Here is a 13,460-nt window from a genome sequence, read left to right as displayed (position 1 = left end):
TACAAAGAAAGGGACTGACTAAGTGTCTCTTTAACCCCTTTTTTAAACTCCTGCTTTATTTCTGAAGTGGATGCTTTAAAGTTAACACATCATCATGTGGGTGAATTTCTAAAAACTGTTTCATGAAATGTCTGGAATTAATATTGTGTATGTGCAGTGTATTAGCAAGTACTCAAATTAATAGAAAAGTCAGGGTGTTAAAGGGACAGCTAAATAGACAAGAGTAATGTAGCAGCTTTGAAAATGAGCCTAAGATGCCTGGGCCTACACATCTTGTCAGATCCATGGGTTCAGACACCAAACGTGGAAACTGTAAAATCTCAGCCTTGGAGTCTCCTCCAAGTCCATTCATAGGATCCATACACACATTGCAAAAAGAGTTAATTTACTGAGTGTTTTGCTTCATCTGTACTAGTGCAAAAAGGCAATGACAGATAAAGCTTTTCCTCCAGATTGCTTATCAACATCTCCATAAATAAGGCTCCCATTAAAATGTAAGAGTGAGTAGCTTTGCTCAGGGATCTCAAAGATAGCATACTTCCAATGTTTTGAACTGCTTGGGTCACATCACACATTCCCGTGCGCTTATCCCTAAACAAAGGGCAACACTTGTGCTCTGTTACTAGTGTGGGGCCACAATCCTGCCATCAGATCTGCATAAGTGGGTATCGGCACATACAGAGAGTCCCACTGAAGTCATAGGCACGGAGGTCCACCTACACAGATCTGATTCCGGGATCGAGAGTTTGGCTGGAGTCCATAGTAAGGGCTTGTCTACACTTGGGTTTTGGGGGTTTAGGTGTTTTGTTTTATAAACTAGGATAACTACAACTCGGCAAAAATTCACAGCAGACAGGCTGCGCTGATGTAAAAAGAGATTCACATTACTGCCGTTCACCTCTGTTTAAAATACTTTGCCTACAGAAAGCAACCAAGTAGCACAGCTATTGCAGGTGAAGCCATTGCCTGATTTTTATTCCACAGTAGCTCCCCATACGGACAAAATGCAGGAATCAAAGTATTTTTGTTCCAGAATAATTATGCTGCTAGTAACGTGGGCAATCTATTCCATGGTAACCAAATTACAGCAGGATAGCCATTCTAGAAGTAAGATGGTTATACAGCCCCACACACACACCCAGTAGACTAGGCCATAAGGAATACGGGATAGATCCAAATGCCAGCTAAAAACCAGTGGGAGTCTTCCCAGTGACTTCAGTGGGCTTTGGCTGAGGCACTGTGTAAAGGAAATTGCTTAATTCCTGTGTATTTTTAAAAAGGATTCTAAAAAAAAAAAAAAAAAATCACATAAAACTGAGCAGCAAGCCTGCAGGCATTCAGACACATGAGTAATCCCACCAAACCCAGTGGGACCCACGTGCATTTGTAGAACTGTGTCCTTGGTGTGTGAAGACTACATCAATACATCAAGAGCAGACAGAGAAAATTATTAACCCTTAACTTTCTCACTGAAAAGCAGTCAAAGAGAAAGTCTCAAAGTATGTTCAACCATAATATACACCTTGCTTTAATTTACCGTCCCCTTTTTTAACTTGAGCAATATGAAATTAGTAGTGTGAATTAAGGACATCAAGGTGACAAGCACTGCAATCAATTCCTTGCAAAAAAATTCACTTCATACGATGTTTCATCTTTCCTGAGGGATTTATTTTGTGGTTGTTTAAGTTTAAGCATCAGTGATTTTTTTTTTTTTTTTCAGGGATAAAATCTTTCCAACTAAAAATTCTAACCAGATGGGGATTTCAGACTTCCAAATTTGGGAATGTTCATATCAAGAGCTGTTGTTTTAGTCTTTTAGCCATGATCATCACCGTAAGCATAGAAGTTTTCAATTATTTCACCCTCAAACCATCAAGATGCTCAACCTGTATTTGGCCAAAACTAAGGCAGTTCCAGAAAATCTCAGTAGATGGTTACAGGACCCAGGCCTAGATCACAAAACTTTAGATCACAGAAGTTTTGCACAATTCTGCTAACTTGGTTATGGGAGTTTAGCAAAATTTTTGATGCGAATCTCATGTATGGCAATTACCTGGGTGAGCTAAGGACAAGTTTCAAAATTGGTATATGTGCCTCCCCTCAATTTGCATGACAAATTGCAAGTTTCTAAGAGGAGGAGTCTGTTCCTTTCTCTTTCTTCAGCTGGGCTCTGTTAGTTGCTAATCCTGACCTTCTGAGATGTTGCAGAGATGACCAATCCCTTTCTGAACCATCAGTTCCATCTACCAAAACAAAAGAGAAAAATGAGAAAATATGCCTTCGGATTACGGCTCTAGCTTTCTACTAACCATTTAATAAATTTAATTTAACCTTTTAATAAATAATTTAACAATTCACTATGTAGATGTTACTCAAATAATTCTTAACCCTTCTGGCTATGGAATTAGATGCTAACCCAATGCTTCCCAATTTGGTAGTAACTTTATGGCAGTGACCAAGTTCTCTTCTCCTGCCATGTATCAGTCTTATCTTTCCCCTTTCACTCATCTTTAGACATCAGTTCACTCCCTTTAATCCTTCTACAAGTTTCAGACATCACAGACAACATCAGTCCATCATTGCTAGTAGCTCATGCTTACGTACTGTGGAACAAGATGTTTCAGGATTGCTGTATGCTATACAGACAGCAGCACAATTAAAGCCTCCCAGCACTACACGGCAATAGAGCAGCATTTTTTTTTTAATTTTATTTTTTCTTAAATGCAGGGGATACTGAGGCACAGACAAGGAGCACACAGGGAGCTCAAAGAGTCACCCATAACAAAATCCAGCTGTCTGCAGGATTGGACAAAAAATCCACTTCAGATTAACTCTTTAGAGAGGATACAGTAGTCTCTAATTTTAGAAAATAACACTACTTAAAAGTAAATGTAACAGGCAACAGCATGGACTGCACATAACATTATGATATATATTACTGCTACATGCTACATTAAGTGCAATATATAACATACACAACATACATTTTGATCCCAAATTTATGAGCTGGAATTTATGTCAGTGGCAATTAGTAATGGAAACTCCCATTGGTTCTAATCGGAATGGATTAAAACCTGATGCTAAGATTGTAACACTCAAAAAAATCCTGAATCTATAGATGGAAAGAAACAAAAGTACAGAAATTCCTGAGACAAGATCCTGAAACTCGTTCTCTCATAAACAATCTCACTGAGAAAATCCAACCCAGGTGAAAGTTCTGAATCATATCCTTCTGAAATCAGTGGCAAAGACCCCAAGATGCCCAGAGGGATATACTGAACTGAGGTTGGCCTACACAGGAAAAAAAATGAACAGTGTCTCACATGATATATGAGAAGAACTCAAGCAGCAAATGGAGTTGTAACACTTTCTAAGCGCTGTAATCCCACCACCCTGCAAACAGCTCATGAGTTGAGATCCTGGAAAAGGTAATTTTCTTGGCAACAATAAATTGCTGCTCTTACAAAAGCTAGGTTGTCTGTCAAAACTTGGGGTTCATTAAAGCAGCTTCCAATGCTGACCTAAGTCTGCCTCTTAGCATAATCATGAAACATTTTATGCCAGGACCACTGTGAAGACTGCAGCTCTCTTTGAAGACAGGCAAGCGGATGTATTAGAACAGTCATCACTCGTTTGGTTTGGGGTTTGTTGTTATTTTAGGTTGTTATTTTTTAAACAGAGGCACTACATCATTTAAATGCTCAAGGCATGACTAACAGGGGTCACTGCAGTGTCGTATGAAAGTGTTTGCTTGGTGACCCTGTGCTGCCTCTGTGGGACTGTTCTGAGCCCACCTGGAGGTTTCTTTTGAAGTCAACTCCATTCAAGATCCAACTGTCATGACAAGTTTGTTTGCCTCCAACTCCTGTGACCCAACTGGTAACACTTCCTCACTGTAAAGATGACTCTCTGCTCCATCTCCTGCATCCTTAATGATAAGACAGGTTCTACAGGCAGATGTTGACATCCTTTACACCAGCAAATACAGCTTTCTTCTGGCTGACAGCTTGGGTGATGCTAATGGTTTGGCCTAAGTGGAAACAGCCCTGCAGTTCAGGTTCAGTGAGCAGTAGTGTTCATGATGCTCTGAAAAGAAGGAACGGTAAGGGAGCTATTGCCATGCTTATCATTAAGCATGTGCTTAAAATGTGTTGTTGAACAAGTGCCCAAAGCACTAGAACAAAACAGGTTGCTATTCCTATCTTAGGATGGCAGATGCCAAATAAGCTGTTCCCTTTTCACCACTGCTCCTCTCTGCCTCAGTTTCCTCATTCAAAAAACAGAGACAATTACACTGATTTGCTTTGTAAAGCCTTGGAAGCAGTAGCTGAAACATGAAACAAAAGCTGGGCCTTGCTCCACAAGGACCACCTAAGGCCTAGTTACTGCCCAGTGGATTGCTTCCCTTAGAGCCTGACCAGAAGTCAAGGTATTTTCCAAACAATCTGGAGGAAAAAGCTGGTGGACCTCTGTCTATTCAGCTGTTACTTGGGTATTTAAGGGGTAAGGAAGGGCTGCCCCCCTCTGACTGCATCATATGCAAAGACAGTTTTGTTACGGCGTTACACAGAAACATGTGCTTCATCACAAAGGAGCAGGAGCTCACTCAAGCAGACTACAGAGTATTGCTGGGCCATCCAGGAGATAAGGATGCAAAGGGGCAAGAAGGCTTAGTCTTGGGAAAGGGTAATACAGAAAAAAACCAGAGTTTGACCCATTAGTATTTTAACACCTTTTGAGGAACAACCGTGAGCTGTAAGCTGCAGATGAGAAAAGGGCAGGAACACTCTTTGAGAAGGCAACTCAGAAGCAGAGCAAGGTAAATGAAGCCTTGCAAGTTAGGGCACTGGTTGCTACAATGACTGGAAGCAAGTCCCACTGTTCACATCAATCCATTACATGCCCAATACCCAGCACTACAGGCTTTAAGGCACAGAGTTTAAACCTTCTCAGGAAGTACCTTATACGAGCTGAGGGAAGAATCCAAGCACCAATGCACCAATACCTGGCATGAACCTTACACATTATAGATCTGCAATAGGAGAACAGCCGGCTATCTTGCCTCTCCTCCCAGGGGCAGAATATGTCACAAGATGTGACCTGAGTTGTCCCCCTCACCTCCTCTGTAATTTTTAGAAGGGCTGCATGTACACTACAGATGCGTGCAGACTTGCTGATGCCCATCAGCTCTGAGTAGCCTAACCATGCCAGCAGACATACCCACTGTGCACCCAGCCATACTGGTAAAACTGTACTTGTGCTGGAAGAATTTGTTTCACTGGTGGACAGCAGCGATTTTTACAGCACTAGCGCTTTGCTACACGGCCACATTTATCCTCAGACTGCTCTGTCGATATGCTCTGTCTGCTATTCTTGTCCATGTAAAGCATTAATATAGCTTCAAAAAGATCTCTCTTCCTTTCTCTGGCCTGTACTCCCACACTTTCAGGAAGCTGTCTGAGCCTCTCATTTTCTAATCCGCTATTCCTATACACACACACAGAGTCCTCAGCAACTCAGCTTCAAACCACAGGTGGCCAAAAATCCACCACAACCACAGGACTGTGGAGTCAGGAGGGGTACACAAAAACACACAGCAGCACTATTTGAGATGTAAGTGGTGAGCGAGCCCCAGTTCCAAGAAGCGCAGAGCGAGATGCGTTTGTACTCACCGCAAAAGTGGCTACAAGTGCAAGCAAAATTCCTCAGGGGTCCCCCTGGGAAAGAAAACTCTTCCAGCAACCTATCCCCCTGCCCTTTCTCAAGGCATTTAAGAACCAGCAGTTCTTCACAGGGATACCCTGCAGGCAAGGGCAGATGCTCAAAAGGAGCTCCCTCCCCCAGCACTTCAACCACCTTTTTGTAAATCCGAGTGAAGCTCAAATTGGCACCTAACTTGCAAAGGAAACCTCATCTCATGAGTAAAACATGCAGGAACGATCTTTGGGAGTAAGGGGAGAGGAAAGAAAGAAGGGTTTGAGATTATTATTTACAGGCATGAAAACATCTTCCCACACACATACACACACCTTTCCTTTCTGCTGTACTGGTCCCAAGTAAAAATTGCTCAATAACACTGCCTGAGCTGATCTAATTCAAGGATGGATTCAACAGAAATTACTCTCAGAAACTTAAGTAAACCCAGCAGGGGCAGCTCCAAAATCCTCTGTCCAGCTGCTCAAATAACCTAAGAGGGATGCAGATTCTGTACGAACAGCTGCTGCAGCTGGGAAAGTGCCTGTTCTCAAACAAGGTGGCAAACATTGACCACTTCAGCCTAGAAAAGGAAAAGGAAGGGAGTAATCCCTGGGAGCCAACTGTCAGGCCAGAGCCACTATACCTGAACAGAGCTGAGAGTCCACACTACCAGTGACGCAGCAGCGCTGGCAGGACTTATTTCAGAGAAGTAGGGAGGGCAATGCACAGCCATTCAGCAGGACTACTGTGGAAGCTACATTTCTAAATCAAGGATTTCAATTCTTATGTAATTTGTTTTCATCCCCCAAAAAATTAAAAATATCTTTCAGATATTTAGGAGTTCTCTCTGGTAATTACAATGCTCCAAGAGCTAATGGCCATCTATTCATAGGAAAGTGTTCTAGCTAAGGCTTCTTTCCTTTTTTAAATTAAACAAAATAAAAGCATACAGCATTGCATCTCTTCACTGTCTGATATCATTCAGTCCATGCTGAACAGGTCTAGAGTATACTACTAGTCTACCTTTGCACCTAGGTACCTTTGTATGGTGCAAAGTGTTTGGCAAGGGGTGGTAGAAGAAAGAGGAAAGCATATCTCTGAGATTAGACAAGAGACAAAACCATGACAGACAAGCATTTTAAACAAATCTGAAAGAGATTTAACAACAAATGGAGATTTCTTCCAATCACAGTACACACAAGAAAATGATCATAAAATAACAGCCAAAGGAATGGGAGACAGGTGGATAGCAGTGAACCAAACAAATGAAGTAGCTCCTGCACCAATTTCATACTTGTCAGAGACGTTCTGAATGTTTTACATTTTGCAGGGGGTGGGGGGAATACAAACCCTTCCTCAGTATGTGATCCCAGTTAGTTTTCCAACTTGCAGGCAATGCAGAGGCTTGGGAGGAAAAGATGCCTCCACCTGATGCAGAGACAGGGGAGAGGAAAACAATCTTGTATCGCAGCCAACAAGCATCCCTGCCTCCTTTCTCTCCCATCAATAGTGTATACACATCAAAGAGATGACTCATCTGGGCAAGGTCAGCCTTAAAATCTGTTGAGCCTCAAGTTGCAAAGTCTTGAGCTAGTGCAGGGGACGAGACAGGTAATCAGACAGCAAGTCACCTCTTGCAGCTGCAGAGAAGCAACAGCATCAGTGCTACCCACTGTCTGGGAGCAAGAATGCTGAGTGAGTCGCCTCCCTCCCCGACCAGGCTGTCAGAGACATTGCACAAGCTCAAGAGATAGAGCATCTGCACAGTTTCAGGCAGTCACCAGTGTTACTTGAGACTGGATGTGGGATATGGACAGGCAGCTGTGTGGGTCAAGAACAAAAAAACTCTGGAGGGCTTGTCGTCTGCCTGCCATGCAGGTTTCATGCGTAAGATGTAAAACACTGGTCAAAGAGATGCAATGGACTCTGCTCATGGCTTCTTGCCAGCCCCTCTGTCAAAAAAACCCCAAAAACCAGTACTACTTTGTACCATCATTTCCTATTTTTGTTGCTGTTGGTGCCATCATCTGCTAATCAGAAATTATTATTAGAAAACATGTTGTTAATATTCTGAGAAAAAGGTGGTGTTTATCAGTAAACTTCTCCAAGATGAGTCAGGAAAAAAATATTGAAGAATGGAGTTCTGAAATGCTGAATCATTCTGCTTTGTATGAGAATATATCAAAATAAAAAATAATAGTAATTAAAAAAAAAGAGAGACAAACTGACCTTCCTGTTAACAAATCCCTAGGAATCTGACCAGACTTCTAAGGGTTTATTGTTTGTTGGGTTTTTTTAAGTCAAAGACATTCTTTTTCCCTCATGTTTGAACTTTCAGAGACTGAATTCAAAGTAGTGATGTTACCTGTGTGACAAAATCTGTCTCTTGACTAGCTTTCATTATGGCCAGTGCCACTGACTAATAATGAGTTTTCCTTTATCAGTTATCTCTTGCTCAGTTATCGCTATAGGCTTCAGACAAATCCTCTTGAACTTAGTGGAGCACAGAGATCAGGTCCAATAAAACACAATTTTCTTATAATCTCTGGTAAATACTTAGGTCTTGAAGAGTGACTTCTTTCCTCCTTTAGCTGCAAGAGTTTCTTTAGTTTTTCAAGTAACTTTGGAGGAAGGAGGAGAATTTCTCAAGTCGTTTTGACCACAAGGATCATCTAAGCTGCTATCAGCTGGAAGGAACCATTTCACTAAAATCTACCCAAATTGCTAACGTTGGGATAATACCAAACTGATAGATCAGGAGTTCTACACTGTGCAGATTTTAATATTAACTTTCATTAAATTTTAAGTTCGTTATCCAAGCTATGGTTCAGGCCTCTTTTTATGCATCAACCAACACAGTGGTATCCTTAGGAGTTCTTCAGATAGAGCTCAAAATAGAAGATTTTAAAAAAAAAAAAAACACAAAACTGAACTACACAAAATCATACCCCAGTAGTGTTAAACCATTGGCCCTACTGCCACTAATCCTGCAATATTAATCATCCCAGCAAGGGGTTAGGGCAAGATCATTATTAATTATTTGTACTACAGAGGCACAAGCAGCTTCCACCGTGATGTGACTCCATTTTGCTAGGCATTAACACCTTCTGGAAAGGCAATCACATTAAATGACTTCAAGGTCACAGAGAAGGTAGCTGCTTCTGTATCTCCATATAGTACCTTTAACCCAAGCCTATCCTCCCTGTCCAGGATAACCATATGCACCAGGCTGGTATATTTTTATAACCATGTTGCAAGGCCAGCATAGAAGATGTTAGAAAAATAAAGCAAGATTTATGAGCTGGCCTAGTTTTCTATAGAAAGGATGCCACAAATACCTTTCACACCAAATCCAATGCAAGGCATATATACCAAGTTCTGAGGAAAGATGTGGTGAGTGTGGCTCATAAGAGCTAGCATTTATGGACTGAACATATCATTTCTGTGTTTGCATGTTTTGAGGACACAATTTTAATAGATAATTGAAACTCTGAAATGACCTCTAGATTAGGCACGTGGGACAAACTTCCTCCCCTGACCCAGAGAGGCTTCACACTTTGCTGCATAGTTAAACAGGTCCAGACCGTCTGTCAGCGTCTGCGGTACAGAACAGCATAAATTTGCAATGAAAGCAGGGGGTTTAGCATTCAGTGTTCTTAGTCTATCTCAGAAGACTTAACATGTACAAGTGCCTCCTTTTATTAAAGCAGCATTCTCCTACAATTAAACATAAACGGCACAGCCCAAGGTGTGTTCAGATATGCAAAGCAAGCCATAGTATGGTTGGAAGTCCGCAGATGACAGCAGCAGGGCCTCACACTGATACCAGAAGGCTCATTCATACCTCCAGGCAACAGCTCTACCCTTCACACTAGAAGAGCAAACCATGTTGCTTCAGACCCTTGGTGTCTGCTGGCATAAGAAAAGGAGACATGGCTTCTCAGCAGAACTACCACCATGTTTTCCTGAACCAGTGACCGCTTTTTCCTGTAGCTCTATCTAGCCTAAAGGGACAGTTCTTGTAAAGAAAGTAGGCGTGAATCTTTAAAAGCTTTGGTTCTAATGTCAGGTAACACAGACGTGGCCAAAGCTTCATTCTGAGTTTCATCAACGCTTTAATCCCAGATCAACTGGCACCACCATTGAAAAAACGTGCCCTGCCCTCCTCATGTTCCCAGCAGCTCACTCCCACCTCCACACCATGCTCTGCCTTGTGCTAACACAAGCTGCCCATTTTAATCCAGATCTGCTGCCCTATCAAGCGCATGCCCACCCAAACATTTATGTCGGCCCATGGGAGGAGGAAGGGGAAGGATGGGACAAGATCTTTCAGGGTGCTACCACCTTATTTTGAATTAAGAGCCTCATCAAACTACTTCTTCAGCAAAATAACAATGGTGCACTTTCATAGTGCCTTTAAAGAATGGTTAAAAACCTGCGGAGAAGTAACCAGCTTCACATCAGCCCAATGTTGGATATGGGCAAATACTCCTTCACAGAGACATTGGGGGGAGGCAGGGAAGGATGGTATGACAGTATCGTAAAGCCACACCATAGAAGAATTCAGGAACTAGCAGGCTCAACCTAGGATGAAGACCCAGGACCCCTGCTCAAGTCACAATACGCACTTGCCTCATCATATCTTGAGCAGGACCCTTCATCCTATCATGCTTAAAGAGCCTCACCTCTTATGACACCAAATCCAACTGTACTTCAAAAGAAAACAAGTTATAGCATAGCCTGACAATATAGTCCGCGACCTCCTACGTGTACTTTACAGCAACAAACAGGGCAGAGTTTAGGGAGAATACCCTTAGCCTGTGAAAAGAGAAATGAGGGAGTGTACAAGTAAAAGGCAGAACAGCAGGAGGCTAGACACTAGCTGGCCACGGGAAAAACAAACATCTCGGCACAAATGACTTGTGCCTGGAAAAATGCTTGGCTTTCAGGGCTTCTTAATGAGCCCACAGCCAGAATAATTAACAATGGACAGCAGCAAGACGTGAGATGGAGAAATGGAGGGAAGGAAGTTAACGACCTGGCCACATGAGCAGCCTGCTACTTTTGCACACTGGGTTCTGCGCGCTGCCTTTTCATTTTAGGCAGATGCTATGCAAGCCAGCAGCAATGGGAAATTAGACAGGCTAAGATTCTCCTTTCATCTGACACACTGTTAAGAAATCAAAGTTAAAGTACTTTCCATTAATGGTCTAAATCACTCCAAGTTTACCACTGTACTGCCATACAGATTATCAAACCCTTGTCTTTCTTTCCACTGGAAGGACAAGATCAGATAGAATACTGCTGCTTTCTAAAACCAGGCATATCATTTAGCTCCTATTTCAAGTGACTTGAAGAATAAACGGAATTTGATGTCTCCAAGGGCTGTGTTTTCCCAGTAGCCTTGTCATCACCACTTTTAAGGACTGTGGCTTCAAACATGTGAAAGGTGAGGTAAAACTTGAGGCACAAACCTGAAGGAAAACACAGCATGGTGACTGTGCATGAACGCATAGGCTATCCATTTGGAAATGTGAGAAAGGGGCAGGCTGAGCACTGGAAAAGGCAGGCATGAGAAAATTTATCCCTGCTTCACCAGCCTAAAACGAGGGCTGAATTCTGGAGCACATTGTTAACTGTTCATTTGTCCACAGACGGCATTCCAGCACCCACTCCTGCAGCACCACGAACCATACAGATACCCAAAGCCTGAGTGGGAAATTCAGGAGTTAAGCAGTTGAGTGCAAACAGCTAGGATATCAGTAAGTAAGAAATTAAAGATGATCTACAAAACCTGGGCAAATAATACAGTCCTTGGTCACAGGATCGTGTTACTGCTGTGCTTGCACAGTGGGTTAGGAAAGCGCATGTCCAGACTCTGCATGTGGTACACGGACATACTTTCATTCACTTTTGTATGGAATGATAAAATTAACTTCCTTGTGTTTAACACTGAGAAAACAGAATTCCTTCAGCCATCAGCACCTTTTGGGAATTTCTGTTTCTGTTTTACCGTGTTGGTAGTGGGTATAATGTCTTCTGACATTCAGGCTCTATAGCCAGCACTTGGGAACAGCGTAGGAAGAGCCTTTCCGCAGAGGGACCATCCAAGCTGGTGCGGTGGGAAGGACCTCAGGAAACAGTTAAAGGCGAGCAGGTTGTGCAGTACAGATACCACAACTAAGTTCAACCTAAAGACAGGAAAGCATGTACTTCGTGAGAGCAAGCTGCTATAGTATCTGCCTGCTGTAGGATACCATTCTAGATGTGGGCTTGGTAAAGGACACACAAGCATTTGCAGGTTGGGTTTTGGGTTTTTTTTTTCCTTTTAGCCAGCTCACCTTTCTAGTTCCAATTGCCCTCTAACTGCATTAGCACGGGACAAGCATGGTTTGAGAAATAGCTCAACTTGCATTGAAGGAAAACATTTGGTGCACACTGGGTCCCACAAGAAGGTCCTGTCTGCCAGCTTACTCATTTCTTAATTGTTATGTGTAGAAAAATGAAGTCCAGGCACTCAGTAAACAACACTTCCTCCTCAATTTTCTCAGCTATTAGGAACTTGAAAAGAAGAGTCAGGGATTGAAAGGCAAAGAGATTGAACTATCAAATCAAGATAGTCACTCCAAAGCAGGTTTCAGGCATGCTGATGGAACAAATTAATGGAAGTGCTGGAATTGTCCCTGTATTGTATAACACCTGTTCATCAGCCACACAGTCATGCGGTTACGTGTTTGTGCCATCCAAACAAATGCATCCTCGTCTTGCAAGGAACTGTGTTCACTTGTCTCTTATCAGCCATCAGAAGAGGTGCGGCTGATACAGCACGTAGCATTTGAATTATCTAAGAATCTAATTATCTTTTCCACCCTCTGTCAGCCAAATCTTGGGAAAAACCGAGAGAAATAAAATAGGTCAGGGCACTTTATGGCAATAAATGGCATCACAGCCCTAAAGGAGAGTCAAGGACAGGAAAATCCCCAAGAGTTTTCCTGAACAAAATTCACTGAGAAGTCCTTCATAACCTGAAGTACATTCATCTCATGAATTTCAGATGGTCAGGTTGCCTCTGCTGAGGAAGCATCACAAGAAGATCAAGAAACAGAGCAGAAGGTCTGATTCACATGAGAGGTTCTCTCAACTGTTATTTTTCCACTTGTCAGAGGCATTTGTAAAACAAAGTCCAGCACCAAAGTATGAAAACCCTAAATGAAAATGGAAAAACACAGTAGTTCTGGTCAGCCCAAAGGTCTGTCTAAGCTACTACTACATCTCCAGCAACACCCAGCAGGAAACACTCAGGGTAAGAGCACAAGGAATAAACTCTCCCTTGCACACTGCCCCAGCAACCCACGGGTTAGAGGCTTTCTGAGCCAAGGACTGCAGATGTATCTTTGCAATTAATAGTCCCAAATAGATGCATCTAGTATGAACTGTCTTTTGAAACCATTTGCCTGTTTGGGCCTACAACTCCTGGCAGCAAGTTCGGTAACCTCACTGTATGTTGTGTGAAAACACACTTCCCCCTGTTTAAAACCAACAGATGCTTCCATGTGATACTCCCCATTCCCATACAATGGGAAATAACCCTCCCCAATTCAGCTTCTCCCTGCCTCTGCCTCTCCTGACCTTCTAAAGCGAATTTTTTTGATTTCCACAGGAGTCTGCAATCAGCCCAGCTGCTTACAGTTGATGCCATAGCAAAGTCCTCCCCCTCACTTCTTAATTCCTTCATTCTCAATCCCACCCTATTTCTCTGGCTC

At 42.5% G+C, this 13,460-nt stretch overlaps 1 protein-coding gene across 5 annotated transcripts in view; it reads right to left on the bottom strand.

The window, feature by feature from the left end:
* Positions 1-13,460, bottom strand: part of ETV6 (ETS variant transcription factor 6) — a 144,318-nt gene that overhangs the window by 115,406 nt on the left and 15,452 nt on the right. Inside the window, exon 2 of one of the 5 annotated variants that reach the window (XM_054830586.1) lies at positions 2,192-2,243. The exons of 2 other annotated variants lie outside the window; for them this stretch is intronic. The gene's annotated coding sequence lies outside the window, so the exon portion shown is untranslated. Of the gene's footprint in view, positions 1-2,053; positions 2,244-13,460 lie in introns of those variants that run through there. 2 more of the 5 variants (XM_054830577.1, XM_054830595.1) reach the window with 2 other exon arrangements.

This window comes from Grus americana, chromosome 1, assembly GCF_028858705.1.
Source record: "Grus americana isolate bGruAme1 chromosome 1, bGruAme1.mat, whole genome shotgun sequence".
Classification (NCBI taxonomy): Eukaryota; Metazoa; Chordata; class Aves; order Gruiformes; family Gruidae; genus Grus; species Grus americana.
Note: the sequence above shows the minus strand (reverse complement) of the source record. Positions and strands in the feature narration are given on the sequence as shown.